At 44.6% G+C, this 16568-nt stretch overlaps 1 protein-coding gene across 2 annotated transcripts in view; it reads right to left on the bottom strand.

The window, feature by feature from the left end:
- The window catches only part of LOC144791737 (phospholipid scramblase family member 5-like), a 217144-nt gene that overhangs the window by 127620 nt on the left and 72956 nt on the right, over window positions 1–16568 (bottom strand). The gene's annotated exons all lie outside the window — the stretch shown is intronic.

The following is a 16568-nucleotide window of genomic DNA, read 5'->3' as shown; positions in this document are numbered from 1 at the left end:
TGGTTTGGCCCATTATTATTCTGAATATTCTTACACTTGTTCAATGCTTTCCGCACGCATGACAAGGAAACTTCTTCTGTGCATCCTCTCTATTCACTCGGCATCTTACTCTATCACCATTCACCACTTGATCATTCTGATTATGCTCTTTCACCTGATTATCAGTCTGGGTATTTAATTTATTTTCCTGCTGTTCTGCTAATTTCACTTGTGCCCACATCATTTTCTCTTTTAGTTTTCTACGCCTTGCCTCAATGTCATCTCCACAATACTTGGCGTACTTCAAAATCTCATCAATCATCTTGCTTTGCCAGCACAACATGTGCTGCTGAATCATCTGACTAATCTCCGGTTTCAAACCATACACAAACCGATACACAAAATGTCCCATATCCTTATCTCCAATGTCCTTAGAGCCACTATACTGTTTCAACACTTGCAATAACCGCTCATAATCTGCATGTACAGACTCATTTGGCTCCTTAGTTGTTCTATCTATCTTTAGCCAATCTGTTTCTTTAAGAGGGATTTTCCCTTTCAGAAAAGTAATTACTTGGTTATATTTCTCCATCACCTCCTCTGAGGGTGCTTCTGTCTTTGAGTCTCTAGCATACTCCTCACTTGGCCAATCAACTGTGATCTTACACTCTGTCCATAAGTCAGCAGGTGCCACAATATCAAACAGACCATCCAGATCCTTCAATAGAACCTTCGAAACTTTCACAAATCTTTCAACCTTTTTGTACCATTCAACGGGTTTCTCTCTTAACCTAGGGAAATCATTTGTAAATGACAAAATATCTTGTCTGCTCCATGGAACATGAACAAAGCCACTACCAGGAACCTCTCTCATGGGACATAAACTCTCTGCCTTTTCTGATTCTTTTAGTAAAAATGCAGATGATGTTTCCTTTGCTTGTGCTTCCTCCTTCTTTCTTGTCCACCTAGTCCTCCACTTGTCAATGTCTCCCCACTTCTGCAAAATGTTAATTAACTCTTTTATCTGCAGTCTTTTACCAAACACATTCAAATTCTACAAATCCTTATCAGTAAAGTCTACTTTATATGGTTTCTGGAATCATTTTGATCTCCATATATCCATTCCAATCTCTGAAGCAACCTCTGGCAATCTCTCATGAAACAATTTTGCATGTTTGGCTATACTCCTACATATAAACAACAACTCCTCATCATTTTAAAGGTTCAGCTTTTCTATTACCACATTTCCAGCTATCATCTCTTCTAATTCCACTTTCAATCTGAAATATCTCAAATCTTTGGTGTTGAGCTTTGTTTTTCAATATTCCTGTGCCCATCTTTCCAAGTCTTCTGGAGTGACTGCAGTTGAGCCTCTAATTCCTAAAGGGACCATATACCCTTTTTCTTTGGAATTTCTGGGTGTGACTCTTTTCGGAGTTTCAGTTAAAGGTTCCCTTATTGAAAGGTCCATTAAGGAAATTACTGAATTGCACTCACTAGCCTGATCATCAGATATTACTACCTCTTTTCTGGAATTACTCAAAGGAATTGTTACAGCTTGAGGTTTTGGGCAACTTTTTTTTATCTCTATATAATGGGATTAACAGGACCTATAGTCACTGGTACTGTCAAAGCTTCAGTATTTAAATGCAATTGACTTATTGTCTGTACCGTCTCCTCTCTACCTCTATTCAATGCTTCTCTTTCTTTATCTTGAACCACCCTATTAACTGATGTATCATGTACATTTGGGGAATTAAGGGTGTCCCCATTACTGGTGCACTTGGGGTGATTCTACTGGGTCCTTCTTGGTAGGGTGGAGAGTTTTTAGTTAAAATATCCTCCAACAATTCATCATCTGATTCACCATATCCTGTCACATTCATATGATTTGTTTTCTCCTTACACTTGCTTCCCGACTGATCCTCAGCCATTAACACTGAATATAAACCTTCTGATTCCATAGCCCTTCTCCATTGCTTCATCTGACCTTCGCGTGACACATGCAAATATCTGGGAAAAAATCCTTTATATCTCTCACCTCTGCATTTCTCTTGTTCAAATGACTCAGTTTCCCACTCTTCCAAAGCCTCATACTGAGTTAACCTAGGTCTCAGTTCTAAATCATTCATTCTCATCCTCAAATTCTGAAGAATTCTCCCATTAACGTACCATGTTCTGGAAAAGTTAGAACTCCATCACCTTTTGTATATTCCATACAATTCTCCAACCATACACAAGTATGATATCCTCTTTCCATCATCATAAAGGACGCAGGTGTTTTTGGTGGCGGAATAGGAATTCCCTCTCTAGCCAACACAGGCTTATCTTTCTTAAAGAAATTCTTAATTTTCTTTATTAGTGACATTTTTCTCTTTTCTCCATATATTCTAGATGAGCGATACATGAAAGAATATTCCACAAACCCTTGAACTCTGCTATCTGTGGGACTCACACCAGCAGTCAAATCAGAATCCAACATACAATTTCTTCTTAACCAATACTAACAAAGCGTTTATCTAATAACCAATTAAAGCTCAGGCTTGCGCAGTTTGTTTAACCAATACTAGCGCAGCTTCTAACTATTGACCAATCAGACTCAGGCTCATGCTCGTGGTCTGACCAAAGCCAGCGCGGCCTTTTGTGACGTCAGTATTACTCCTTACTACTGACCCCTCCTTTACAATCTGCTTCTGTCTCACCACCTACTGTTATAACCAATCCCAGTGCGACTCTCTGTGATGTCAGTACAACTCTGTCGACTGACCCTCCCTTCACAAGGTAATGTGAAAACGTATTTCTTTACTTTTCTTAAAATTAAATCCGTTAGTAACAACATAAAAATATTCGCTACTCTGCCTGTTCCACTAAACAAAGGATAGATTTTTGACTTATTCGGGAGTCTCAGATTTTCTCCTCTTCTGCTGCCAGTAAAAGCCCTGTTTACTCTTCATTCAAGCTCGGGAGAACCTGTTACTCATTAAGTGTTACCCCTACTGGGAAATAAGACCAAAGATTCACCAGCAAACCCTCTGCTATCTCACACACTCTGCTTTTATACAAAATATTCCCTAGTTTAATACTGCCAGCCCTACGTAGCTTATCTGTATTTATTCCAACAGACGAGTAACCTCACTGCAGTGTGGCTTCTGTCACCACCCGTTATTAATTTCCCCGGGATTTCTAGACAACATAAAACAAGACGCTAACTCTTTTGTTAAACATAAATCAATAATCAATACATTGTTTTTATTTTTTTTAAATATTTTTTATTGAAATAAACAAAATATAATGACACTCCATCTGTACATCATATGCAATATACAATTATATAATACGAGAGTTAAAGCAAAAGAAAAAGAAGAATTACTAAAATCAAGCAAAGTTTTGTCCCTTCCCATTTTATAGTCATATACATCAATCAACAGTCAAATCCTGTAGCACTACATAGCTTTGTAACAGTAGTGAGATCAGCAATCTCATGGCATTAAACAATAAAAGAATAACATACTCAAATAATCAATTTAAGGAAAAGAGAAGAGAAAAGAAGAAAGAAGAGAAAAGAAGAAAGAAGAAATAAGAAAGAGAAGGCAATCTTTAAAAAGTTCTGCATCTGTGCTACAGCCACCGGTCTTTCTTCCAGTCCGACCAGACAAAAGCTAATCCACCCCCTCTCGCTGGCACTATAGCCGTACGTGTACCTCTCCCCCCAGCATTTGCACATGTAACGCATCACGCCGATTCACTAATTAGATACAATCTCAATGGTTCACAAATGTCTCTCAGCCACGACCTGACTGGCAACTCCCCCACATAGGTATTAATGTTGTCTCTACAGTACACTAGGTCTGACAACCAAACTTTAAGTGTAGGTTTAGATCTGCCACCCCATGTGACAGCCACCCTTCACGCCGCCAGCAGCAATGCTAATCTTACGAAGGTACCAATCACTCCACGAAGATGCGGGACACAGCAAAGCAAACACACCAACGGAGTGCATTGCACATCTACTGCAACCATCTCCCGCAGACTGCTCACCACAGTGCTCCAAAACTCACCCACCTTTCGACAACTCCACGCCAGATGCATAAAATCTGCGCCATCTTGTCCACATCTGACACAACAGGCATTCTCTCTCAACCCATATTGAAATAGCCGCACTGGAGTATGATAAACCTGATGAATACATTTAAAATGAATGATCCGAAGGTTACCATTCATAGTAAGAGTCCCTGTCATAGCACAAATGTGTATCTAGTTCTCTTCCGTAATGGGACTTGGCAAACAGTCATTCCACCTTTTCCAACTTTTATCTGGCACCTCAACAGTTTCATCCTTAATCATCCTGTATAATCTGGATACCAATTTTTTATCAGCGGGTGTGGAAATCACAAACTGCAAGGACGTTAGCTCACGGGGTTCCTGTGGGCACGTGGGGTGATGTGTCCGGACCGCATGTCTCAGTCGATGCAACGCAAACCGGAAAAGGAGCGACCGGTTGCTAATATAGTGCAGCGCCACTGGTTCTATGAGCAGTCCCTGCAGATAAATATCACGCACATGCTCAAATCCGGCTTCCCACAGCAATCTCATAGAAGGGGCCTCATGCATAACCGACAGCGCGGGGTGATGTTCTAAATGCATAAGTGATGCATAGAGCGGCAGCTTCCGCGCTAGGTGCCCTATATTGCCCCAGGCCGCAATCGTGGTGTCAACCGCATTAATTTCCAATTTGGGAGTGCCACGTGCATTATGGGTAATAATACTATGAAGCGGGATCGGAACCGCATCACCCTCCTCAACTGCAACATGAGGAGTAAAAGCGAGCGGCCTGTACCAATAATAAGTATACTGGGCCTGCGCGCTCAGGTAGTACGCATAGAAGTCTGGAGAAGCAAAACCTCCCCTCTCATATCCCTTCGTAAGAACCGACCACTGCACTCTCGCTGCCTTGCCCCCCCACACTAACCGAATCAGCTGACTACGAAGGTTCTTGAAAAAAATCTTGGTGAGTACTACAGGAATATTCACAAAGAGATATAGGAACCTCGGTAGCACCACCATCTTGACTAACGCAATCCGGTCTGCCAATGAGAGTGGCAGTTTAATCCAAACATCCACGCAATCTTCCAATTTTGAGCAGGCCTTGCCATAATTCTCACGGACCACAACTACTGGGTCGCGGTGTATCCAGACTCCCAGATATTTGATTGAATCAGTTGTCCACACCAGTGGAAACTCAAGACTGGGTTTAGGAGTGCACTCCGTTAGCGGGATGACGTATGACTTATCCCAATTAATGTGGAGTCCCGATATATACCTGATTCGGACATATTCTCGAAGTAGTTGCATTAAAAATTTGGCCAGCTCTCGCACATTAAGAACCATATCATCGGCATACAATGATATTGCCACCGGTCTGTGATTAAAATTAATTGCAGCTTCCCTGAGCCTCTGTCGAATCACACAAGCCAGCAGCTCCAGGACTATCGCAAACAGCAATGGCGATAGTGGACAACCCTGCCGGGTGCCTCTCTCAATGCGAAACGGCTCAGAAGTCAGCCCACCCACCCGCACTCTCGCAGTCGGTGCTGTGTACAGCACATTAATCCACTGTACAAAAAGCGGGGGGAAGCCCATGCGCCGCAGCACTCGATATAGATAGGGCCACTCCACTGAATCAAACGCCTTAGCCGCGTCCAGCAGCACCGCTGCTGCCTATAAGCTAGGGTCTAAAACATGAAACATTGAAAAAATTGTGCGCAGATTGTGTGAAGTGGATCTATCCGGAACAAAGCCTGCCTGATCGGGCAGCACCAGTCCCTGTAAAAGCGGTTGTAGCTTAGTTGCCAAGATCTTCGCCAATATCTTGGCTTCAATATTAATAAGTGATAGCGGACAATAGGACTCACAGCTCTCCGGTGTCTTATCCTTTTTAAGGAGCGTAATGACCAGAGCCTCTCTTAGGGATGAAGGAAGTTCACCGCTCTCATATGCCTCAGCGTACATTTCCAGGAGGTACGGAGCAAGCAGGTCGGCATACTTCTTATAGAATTCAACCGTAAGCCCGTCCGGGCCAGGCGCCTTACCGTTGGACAACGCCGCTATTGCCATCTTAACATCTTGCTCATCTATGGGTAAGCATAAGTATTTTCTCTGCACATCAGAGAGCCAGGCGCAGGCAATGCCATCTAGATATGTCTCAAAGTCCTGTTCCGTAGCAGAGCTGCGCGATTAATAAAGCTCTGCGTAGAAGCTATGGAATTGTTCCACAATTTCCTCTGGTCGATAGTGTTCGCCCCCCAAGTCATCAACTATCCTGTCCACCAGAGGCTGATCCAGCCTCTCCTTGATTTTGAGCGCTAGCGTGCGTCCCGGCCTTCCCGCCTCTCCATAGCGTCTTGCTGTACACCTCCTAGATAAATATTTTATCTCTGTGTCAGCTAAGTCCTCATACTCTCTGATCAGTCCCTGTATGCGAGCTAGTGTTTCCGCCTCCGGTGTGATCGAGTACTCTCTCTCTAACACGCGCAATTGATTTTCCACACGTTGGAGCTGTGTGCGTATGTCCTTTAGGATGCCTGCCGCCGTTCCTATGCAAACTCCCCTGATTGTGACCTTGAAGGCTTCCCACAGTGTAGAGGACTCTTTTACAGTCCCTTTGTTTAAGGCAAAATACTGCACTATAGCCTCTCTCACAGTTGACTCAAATATTGGATCGAGAAGCGCTTCAGAGCGCCATCTCCATGTGAAGGGCTGCCTTACTGCCCCTGGGACCGCTACCTCCAGTACCACCGGACTGTGATCCGATAACGTCCGAGCCATCGGTGTCACCTCTGCCACCCGGTCCATCACCTCTCCCCCAATCAGCCCATAGTCCAATCATGACCAGTTGCCATATACAGGCGTAGCATGTGTACACTCTTTCACCTTCGGGTGCCTTTCTCTCCAGACATCATATAGCCCAATTCCTCCATGGCACTCACTATGCTCCTAGCTACCCTGGGGGTCCTATGCGAGATGGGGCTAGACTTGTCTAACGTCACATTAAGATAGGTATTAAGATCCCCCCATAGCACAGGAGATGTCGGCCACTCGCACAACTTTCCACAGATGCAGTCCACACAGGCCGGATCGTCTAAGATCGGTCCATACATATTAACAATAGATATCAGCACACCATGCAGTTTACCACACACCATCGCACATCTCCCGTCATCATCTGTGTAGGTGTATAGCGGCGTGAACTGCACCCCTTTTTTTATCAATATCAGCACACCTCGTGCATAAGATGAATATGATGCGGCCAAACGGAATCCCGCCCACCTACGTGCCACCTCCCGTTCTGTATATTTGGTCAAACGTGTTTCCTACAGTAGAGCAATGTGTATCAGGTGTCTATTCAGGGATGCCAGAACCTGCCTAACTTTTTTGGGAGAATTGAGACCACGCACGTTCCAGGTTAACAACCTACAGCTACCTGCCATCTAGTAGGGTAAAGCTTGTGTGATACCGCCATCTATCCAGCGCTTGAGGGTCCCAAAGCACAACAGTACCTAACAGCAGCACTATCTTGTACCGACAGCTAAACAACATGGATTGCCTGCAAAAAAAAATAACCAACAACAGCGCTCCCCTCTCCATCCCTCCCCACCCGCCACCCGCCACCCACTCCAACCTCCCAATCAGGTGGGGACCAAGCAACCACCATCCCCATCTCCTCGCTCCTTGTCACCCCAGGTACCATATGGGGAACACCCAAATCGGGGAGAGGCTCGGCACGTGTACACGCACCGAAATGCGGTTGCCAGAATCACTAATTGCCCCACTGCTTGTCTCCTAAACAAATACTACCAACAGTGAAACTGAGCTCCCCCAATGAACAATAACATCTTCTCGAAGAATACTATCAGATCTGTGTCCTCCCAACCGCCCCTTCTCAAAGAAAGTTCACCAGTGTCCGTGTCAAGCCAGCCCAAGTCACCCAGACAGTTCCGTATTTCATCGAAGCATCTCCCTCGGCCTCATTCCATATCGTCTAGTCCCGATTCTAGCATCGACAGTTCAACCGACCGCTGCTTAGGTTCGCCTTGCAGATGTGTTTCATGAACTTCAGTGCCGATTTTGCGTCCGTGAAAAAGTGCGATTGTTCCTCGTGTGTGATCTTTAATTTAGCTGGATACAGCATAGCATAGGGCACAGCCATTTCTCTCAATAACTTTTTCACTGGCACAAACTCTCTATGCGCCGATTGCACCACAGGTGTATAATCAAGGAAGAATGATAGCTTGTCTCCTTTATACACCACTGGCTCTTTGACTTTGGCTTCTCTCAAAATGGCGTCCCTGTCGGCGTAGTTTAGGATTCGTGCAATAATTGGTCTTGGAGGCGCACCTGGCTTGGGCCGTGGCCCTAGAGAGCGATGTGCCCTCTCCACTATCATCACTGCTGACAGGGCCGGCCCAAACAGCTCGCGCAGCAGTCCATCCACGAAGGGCTCCATTTTGTTTATGGGTGTTGTTTCCGAAAGACCAAGGATAAGAACGTTATTTCTGCGCGAAAGCGCTTCTAAATCCTCATTCTTGGCACTGATCACCTCCAGCACCTTTTCCATCTGGAGTAACTGTGTACGCACTTCCCCCTGTGCATCATGCTCATCCGACACCCGATTCTCGAGAACGTCAAGCCGGTGATAATGCTTCTCAACTTTCTTCTTTACTAAGTCGAGTCCCGTTGCTAGAGCATCTATCTTGCTATCAATAGTTTTCATTCCTGCCCGTAACTCTAGGAGGATGGATCTCGTGTCATCTTCTGCCCCCTCCGCCAGGCCTGTTGCACCCATGGTGTCACCCTGATCCCCTGAGCCATATGTAGTTCTGGTTAGTCTCTTGTTTTCAAATTGGAGCTTCGCTTGCTTTGGCTCAGATTTGCCCATTGTGAAATGTGCGCAGGCTTGGCCCCCTGAACGTGCCCCACTGAAGTTCGGGTCTCTAAAGGCACACACAATCAGTACCACTCTCCTGGATCCTGCCCAGGTCGCCCGTGCGTCAATTGTCGCCACTCCTCACCATCAATAATCAATACATATCACCAAACTAGTCAATATTAACCATAACACTGCTACCAGAAAACTGATAGAGCGGTTCAACAACAACAGATACTCCACTACCATATACTCTCCTGGGCCCATAAACTCACAGTACGTAAAACCACTGGGGTCAAGTTTACACATTTCCACAGTGTTCAATATTAGTTTTTTGAAACTCCTAACTAACCTTTCACCGATCAAAAAGTTCTTTTCTTTGGTCAATGGACCATTAGTTGAACTAGTTGATGGTGAAAATGACATAAATTAACTATACTTTTATTTCAATGTAAATAACCACAGACTCAATAAAGTTTTAAATCTGTATCTAAATTAAAGCATGTGAACCACTTCAAAAATTACAGTACAGACACCGTCATTCATAGGAGAGAATATTCAAAGTAATCATCAAACACATACTTCAAACTCAATCAATGATCAATACACAGAAAAGGAGAGGACAGAGAGAAAAGTACATCAGCCAAAATCACGAGAAATGTATAATTACCAAGGATGGTGTGAAAGACCAACCCCCTGGCCAAAGGGCTGGTAAGGGTCCCCCGGGATAAGGCAGGAGACAAAGACTTCAGGATAGGATTCAGGACAGGATAGTTACCCTCTCTAAGATACCAACGGTTGCGTTGCACCCCTCTCTGACACTCTCTACCCCCTCGAGATTCTTCTGTGATCTTCTGACCTAACCCAATTAATTAGGATAGAAAGTTCTGCTCAAGTTCTGCATTAGGTTCTTCTTCAGCATCTCACTGCATCTCTCCCAGCAACAGCATCTCCCGCAGCAACAGCATCCGAAATCACTCTGCAAATCGTTATCTGACTAACTAACTAAAGCTATCTCAATTATACCTTTCGTTCTTCATGTTCCACTGACTAACGTTTCAATATTGTAAAAATACGAGATCTAATTGGTCAGGCAAGGGGGGGAGATAATCACACCATGCTCACATGTCATCTAAATCAGTTCGACCATTGTTAACAAACCCATCCCCTTCATTTTTATTCATTATTTTATTTCACACATGCATTCACGTTCTAATTGCAAAATTTGTATTAACAGTCTGAATGTGAGTCCACATCATTGAACTTTTCATCCTCGGTTACCAGGGTAGAGCACTTTGCAACCTTGGCTCTCACTCAACATCCAAGTCATAATTCCGGGTTAACTTTCAGTGAACATGTGCAGTCGTCATGTGACTCAGCTTACTTCAGTTATTTATTTATTTATTTATTTATAACACTTATAAAGCGCACTGTTACCAACCGGTGTCCTGGCGCTGAAGTGGTAACTCCCTGAGATACAAGCCTCCCTGACTAGAGAGTAAAAAGCCATGTTTTCAGATTTTTTCTAAATGCCAACAGGTTCATGTTTTGTTTGAGGGCCAAAGGAAGGGCATTCCAGGCCTTCGCTGCTCCCATGACAAAGCTTCTGGCCCCCCAGTGCACCTTCCTGATACGGGCTGTTTTGATCAGCCCCATACTGGCCGACCTGAGTTGTCTACCAGGACTGTACCATTGGAAGAGAAACACCGGGCCTTGACCGTGCAGCGCCTTGAAGACAATGCACATGGATTTAAACAGAATCCGCTTCCGCACCGGGAGCCAGTGCAGCTTCTCCAGTTCTTTGGTGACCGATGAGAACTTGGGCAAACCCCCTATAAGGCGGGCAGCCGCATTTTGTAGAACCTGAAGTTTATTAAGCAAACCCTTTTGGGCCTCGAGCAGAAGGCTGTTACAATAATCGAGGCGAGAAAGCACAAGTGCAGTCACCACCGTCTTTCTGCTTCCGACCGGTAAAAAGGGAAGGACCTTCCTAATGATTTTCAAAGTCCAGTGTATGGAGGAGGTAATCGCCTTAACATGAGGTTTAAAGGAGAGTTGGTTATCTATAATAACCCCTAAATTCTTTGCCTTCAAAGCAGGAGACGGCGGGTATCCCATATCCGCCGGCCACCACTTAGAGCTCCAGAGGTTTGTATTAGACCCAAAGATTAACACCTCGGTCTTGGAAGAATTCAGTTTTAGGCAACTTTTTGCCATCCACGAACTAACAGCTGACATACAGTCCTGAAACCTAGCTGCCACACCTAGCTCTTTCCCAGGGAGTACTGAGACCACGATCTGGGTATCATCTGTATATAATGTTAACTGGAACCCAAACGATTGGATCACCTGGGCAAGAGAGGATACATAGATGTTGAATAAAGTGGGGCTTAGGGAGGATCCCTGAGGGACCCCCCCTGGGAGTTCGAAGGGTCTTGACTCGAAGTCTCCCATTGCCACCACTTGAACCCGGTCTTTAAGGATGGCTTTCAGGATACTTAGTGCTAGTCCCTGGACCCCACAGTCCTCCAACCGGTCCACCAAAACAGCATGGTGGACCGTATCGAATGCCGCAGACAGATCCAAAAGGACCAGGACCGCCTGGTCCCCTACATCCAGTGCCTTCCTGACCTCCTCTGTAGACTTAATCAGAGCGGTCTCAGTGCTGTGTCCTTCCCTGAATCCGTGCTGGGCTAGGTCCAGACCCTTCGAAGTGCGGAAAAATGCACATAGCTGAAGGTTCATGGCCTTCTTGAGAAGTTTTGCCGGCAGCGGCAATCTGGCGATGGGCCTGTAACTATTAGGATCAGTAATATCCAAAGAGGGTTTCTTAAGCAATGTGGAAATGGAAGCCTGCTTCCAAACTGTGGGAAAGTCACCCTTTTCAAACATCAGGTTGAAAAGGTTGGCTAAAGTGTCAGCTATTGTAGAAGCTGCCAACTTTGCCACCGACGTAGGGCAGGGATCGTTGGGAGATCCCGACTTTGTTGCCATCAGCAATTTTAAAATGTCTTCGGAGCGTACTGGCTCAAACGCCGAGAATTTAGCCACCGATAAATTGGCCAGGGGAGCCCTGTGAGACCCCTCCGAGAGGCTCTGAGCCACCTGCGGTTAGAGTGTGGTAAAGATTGCTTGTACCTTGCTCAGGAAAAAATTGGCCAGGGACTCACAAAGTTCGATACTGGGTGGCACAATCACCGGTTTGGGAGTAGTCAGACTGGCCACTGTGTCGAAGAGTTCCCTTGCTGAATTCTTGGCCTTCTCAATGCGATCCGTGAAATAAGCACTCTTGGCCTTCCTAATACTGTCTTTATAAGCCCTTTGGCTGATGTTCAGTCTTTCTTTATCCAAATCATTGTATTTGACTTGCCAGATCCGCTCTAACTTCTTACAGGCTGCTTTAGCTTCTCTAAGCTCGTCCGAGAACCACTGGGCAGATGGAACCGACCTAGTAGGCCGGCATATCTTAGGTGGAGCGAGCGTATGACAGGCCCGATTAATCCAGTCCGTATACTTGGTGGTAGCTCTATTCACATCTGCTGGCAAAGCTGTCCTAGAGGCCAACAGCAGTTCCTCAAAGGCCATACCGTCAAGGTTTTTCCATGCCCTACACATCCTAGTTGTTTTCCCATCCTGCCATGCCTTCTGCACCGGGGGGCTAAAGATGGTAAACAGCACCGCCCCATGATCTGTCCAGGCCACGGGTTCGGCTTTAAAGAACTCAAGATCGGGATTGTTCGAAAATATCCCATCTAGTGTGTGCCCGGCAAAGTGCGTAGCCCCTGTGACCACCTGAGTCAGTCCTGCCCCGTGCATCACCTCAGCTAAAGCCAACGTGTCCGTATCAGTATCACCCTCTAAGTGAAAATTAAAATCCCCCAGGTTCGTAAAGGAGTTTACACACAGGGCTTCCTCTATGATACTGCCCGGGAGGTCGGTACAGGAGGCAGCCCTTAAATGATTGATGGTTAGAGAGCAGCAGCTTAAACCCCAAGGCCTCACAGGCCTCAGAGGTCACCGGCTGAAATACTCCTTGGATGGAAGCGTGGTAAATAACAGCAAGACCTCCTCCCCTTTTCCTTGGCCTATCGAAGACGAAGTTCAAGTAGTTGGGTGGGGTAGCCTTTACTAAGTCTGGACCGGATGCTGCATCCCTCCAGGTCTCAGTGACAAAGGCAATTTGAATATTTCTGTCCTGAATCATCTCAGCACACTCAATACTGTGCTTTACCAGAGATCTGTTGTTAATCAGCAAGCAGTTCGTAATTTGCTCCCCCGTCTTTCTGTAAGAGTGGGAGTAAAGGAAAACGCCCTAGATTTGCTGCAGAGAATCGCTGGGAGGTCCGCCTGGCATGATGGACACCATCGGGGGCCTGCCTGCATATCTCTGTCAGGGTACAGAGTGATACAGCCTGTACCCCCACATCCCCCCTCAAGTTCCACAACTCGGCTCGGCAGAATGTTCGCCTCAGCCGAGGACCTGCATGTTGTTGGCCAGGGGTTGTGGCGCTGGGCGCGGGTCCGGCACGGACGGGCACAGACGGGCTTGCCTTTGGCGAGCCACCGGCGCGCCGCTGGCGCGCCCGCTGCGCGGGCGAAGCCCTGTGGCCATTTGAGGGGGCGGGAGGAGGGCCTGAGGCTGCGACAACTAGTCCGCAGACCTTCCCCTACCTCCAAGATGGCGGTTCCCTGTGCCCCCTTCCGCGTCAGCGCCGAACCGGCTGCGCGGTGGGTCAGGAAGTGCGCAACAAATGCGGCAGTGCACACAAGTTTAAAAATTCAATTTCGAACATAAAATACAGCTTTAAAGATTACATTTCAATCTGAAAGTCACAGCTCGAACCCTAATCCCCCGGCTTTCCGCCTCAGGGGAGTACCAGTTATACAGGAGAGGCCCAAATGTGCACTAGTGACACAGTGATAAAGACAGATATTAGATTCACAAATAAAGTGGTCACACTGTATACCACCCACCACTACTCTATTCCCCTTTACTTATTAATAGTTTTCCCGCATTAGCATTAGTAAAATAGCTTGTTTTTGTTTCAAGCAAGCAGATTCCATTCACACGAGTCTTCAAGACTCCATTTTAGTGCCTTCTGCTCATGCGCAAGGTTTTCCCTCCAAGCAGTAGCTCATAATACTGCATAATGCAGTTGACGCATGCGCAGTAGAGATTTCCTGTTTAAAGCGGTTTTAGTCCTTTGCTCATGTTATTCGCGTTAGTAAACACATAGGCAAGCTTCACTAACCCGCGTTTTCATGTGGTGCGCATTGGTTTTACACAAAACAATTTTAATAACGTGTTAATAAGTTAAAGGAGCGGATTGCATCCAAGCAAGTCTCTTTACCAAGAGTCCTTGCTCCATCACTTCTATATAGAAGGTTCACAGATAGCAAGTGTAAACTCCTTTTCTAATCTAGGGATCTTATTTTCTAACACTGTATCATGGATGCAACAGGTTTCAAATACTCAGCTAAAAATCAGTCGAATCTGTGAGGGAGTATATATGTCTTTACATTAAATCGATTATAGACTAGGCCTGGGCGGTAAATTCCATTCCGCTCGCGGAATTTAGGTAATTTTTTTTTCGACAGAAAGAACGCATAATTGCCCAAAATTCCGCGGCTTCGCAGAATTTTTTGCTTGTTCGTGCTTTCAAAATGCGTGTTCGCAAGATATTTCTCCCTGAGCACGCAAACAGCAAAAAGCATTGCAAACAGGTGGAACAAGCAATTTCGCATCTTTGCAGAACTTTTGCGTGCTCACAGAGATTGTTTACCAATTCGCAGAGCTTTGCGTAGTGCTGCTACACAAATTCCGCCCACCCCTATTATAGACTAATTAAGGCGATGGCGAAATATATAAAGCGAGAGGTGTATCAACTGCAACCTATGGAGGAGGAGTATGGGTTACACACTCAGTAAATCCTCCAGATAGAAGAGACTGCTACTTAGAGTGTATTTGAGCTTTAAAGCCTTTACTACTATGGCAGTCGATCTTGGAAAATAGTGAAACCAGCATTTAAAAATCTGTTATGCTAGACTGCCTTGCCATAGACTATGCTTTTAAGATTAAGTGGTTGTCCTATATAAATTTATTTTTTATTGTTTGATCTACCTGTTCTGAGAGGCCCCGAAAGTAGCCTCTCCATTGTAAAGAGTGTAACCAAGGCCTCTTTCTTTAATTATTGATTGGAGCGAAGGATTCAGGAAGAATCCAGGAAGTAAACAGTCATCACATTTTTATTGAGCAATCTGCCAGACGGTGCCAATCATAGTTTATCTGGGTAACCAATGGGCAACACCGTTATGTCCTAACCAGTATGCAGTTGGGCACTGTTCATCGCCGCGTTGTCTTTTCTGATATGAATAAATGTCCTACAAGTACGACCCCCTGTCACTGTGATGGTGTATCGATACAAAGCATGCAGCACTGTATCTTATTCAGTGGTTTTTATGTAGGTTTTAGGAAATGTTACGTAAAACCAATTTGTCTCGGACAAAATATCGGGGATTATAAAATTGCTGCATGTCATATATGTGCACTTGAGTATCCTTTTGTATGGATTATTACAGCGCATTATATTTGGGGCGCTATTCATCTTAGGATAAGTATTGTATTGTAACATATATTTTTAGAAATGATTTGACTGTTTTAATTTTTTATTGCTTTTAAATGTTTATATTTATTTGTGACATATATTAGGATCTCTTATGACACCAGTAACTGTGCCAAATAAAGCATTTTGATTGATTGAATGATTGGTTGATTTCTCGATTTTAATTTTGTTTTGATGCATTCAAATACTTTAATTGTATTTCTCTCAAGATATGACTGTTTTTCTTGCCAAAGTTGTCAGGGAAAATCCAAGTTATCTCCATGAACTAACAAAATAGATAATAATCCACGATCTCATAATATTAAATCGTGGAGCTGAAGTCTACATTTTAATTTGTTATAATAGGATAAAACATTCACAAAATGCAAAGCGCTGGTGGGTGGTTAAAAGCCAGGACTGCCTGCAAATGTCACACATGAAATAGCAGCTAGAAACACATTAATCAAATTGAGTGTAACTTGGTGAATGAGCATGACTATTTGGCAAGAAAAATATTTTCCTTCCAATGGATAATCAGTGGCATTGCGTGTGTATAAATGTGGAATATGTTAAATCAAATTTACCTGGTCAGAATATGCATCGGACGCCAAGATTGTGCACAAACGATCTGCATAGAGTGGCCAAAATGTTAATTATGAATTTTTGAAATGAAAGTGTGGATATCATACTGCTAATATGTGACAATATAACGCACCAGTTCTGCAATTAATGCATGCTTGCCTGTGAAAGTTCAACGTATAGGAGTAAAAATCTTTTTATGAACACACGTCCCATTTTGTTAATTAGAAAATCTATTTTTAGATTAGTAAATAGCTAAACTCACGCATACATTTTGTAAATTAGGGGCCAGATGTAGGACCATTAAGTTTAGCGAGTCGCAAATTGCATAAAATTGCGACTCGCAATTTGAGACTCGCTAAACTTAATGTACAACAGTGTCTCAGACATTGTTTGAGATCCCCAATGGGGTCGCAAATTGCATGCCTCATAAATATTAATGAGCCTGTCACAATTTGGGACCCCATTGGGAATGGCTAGCACTC

Source organism: Lissotriton helveticus, chromosome 11 (genome assembly GCF_964261635.1).
Source record: "Lissotriton helveticus chromosome 11, aLisHel1.1, whole genome shotgun sequence".
NCBI lineage: Eukaryota > Metazoa > Chordata > Amphibia > Caudata > Salamandridae > Lissotriton > Lissotriton helveticus.
The sequence above is the reverse complement of the archived record's forward strand: the minus strand, read 5'-3'. Positions and strand labels throughout refer to the sequence as shown.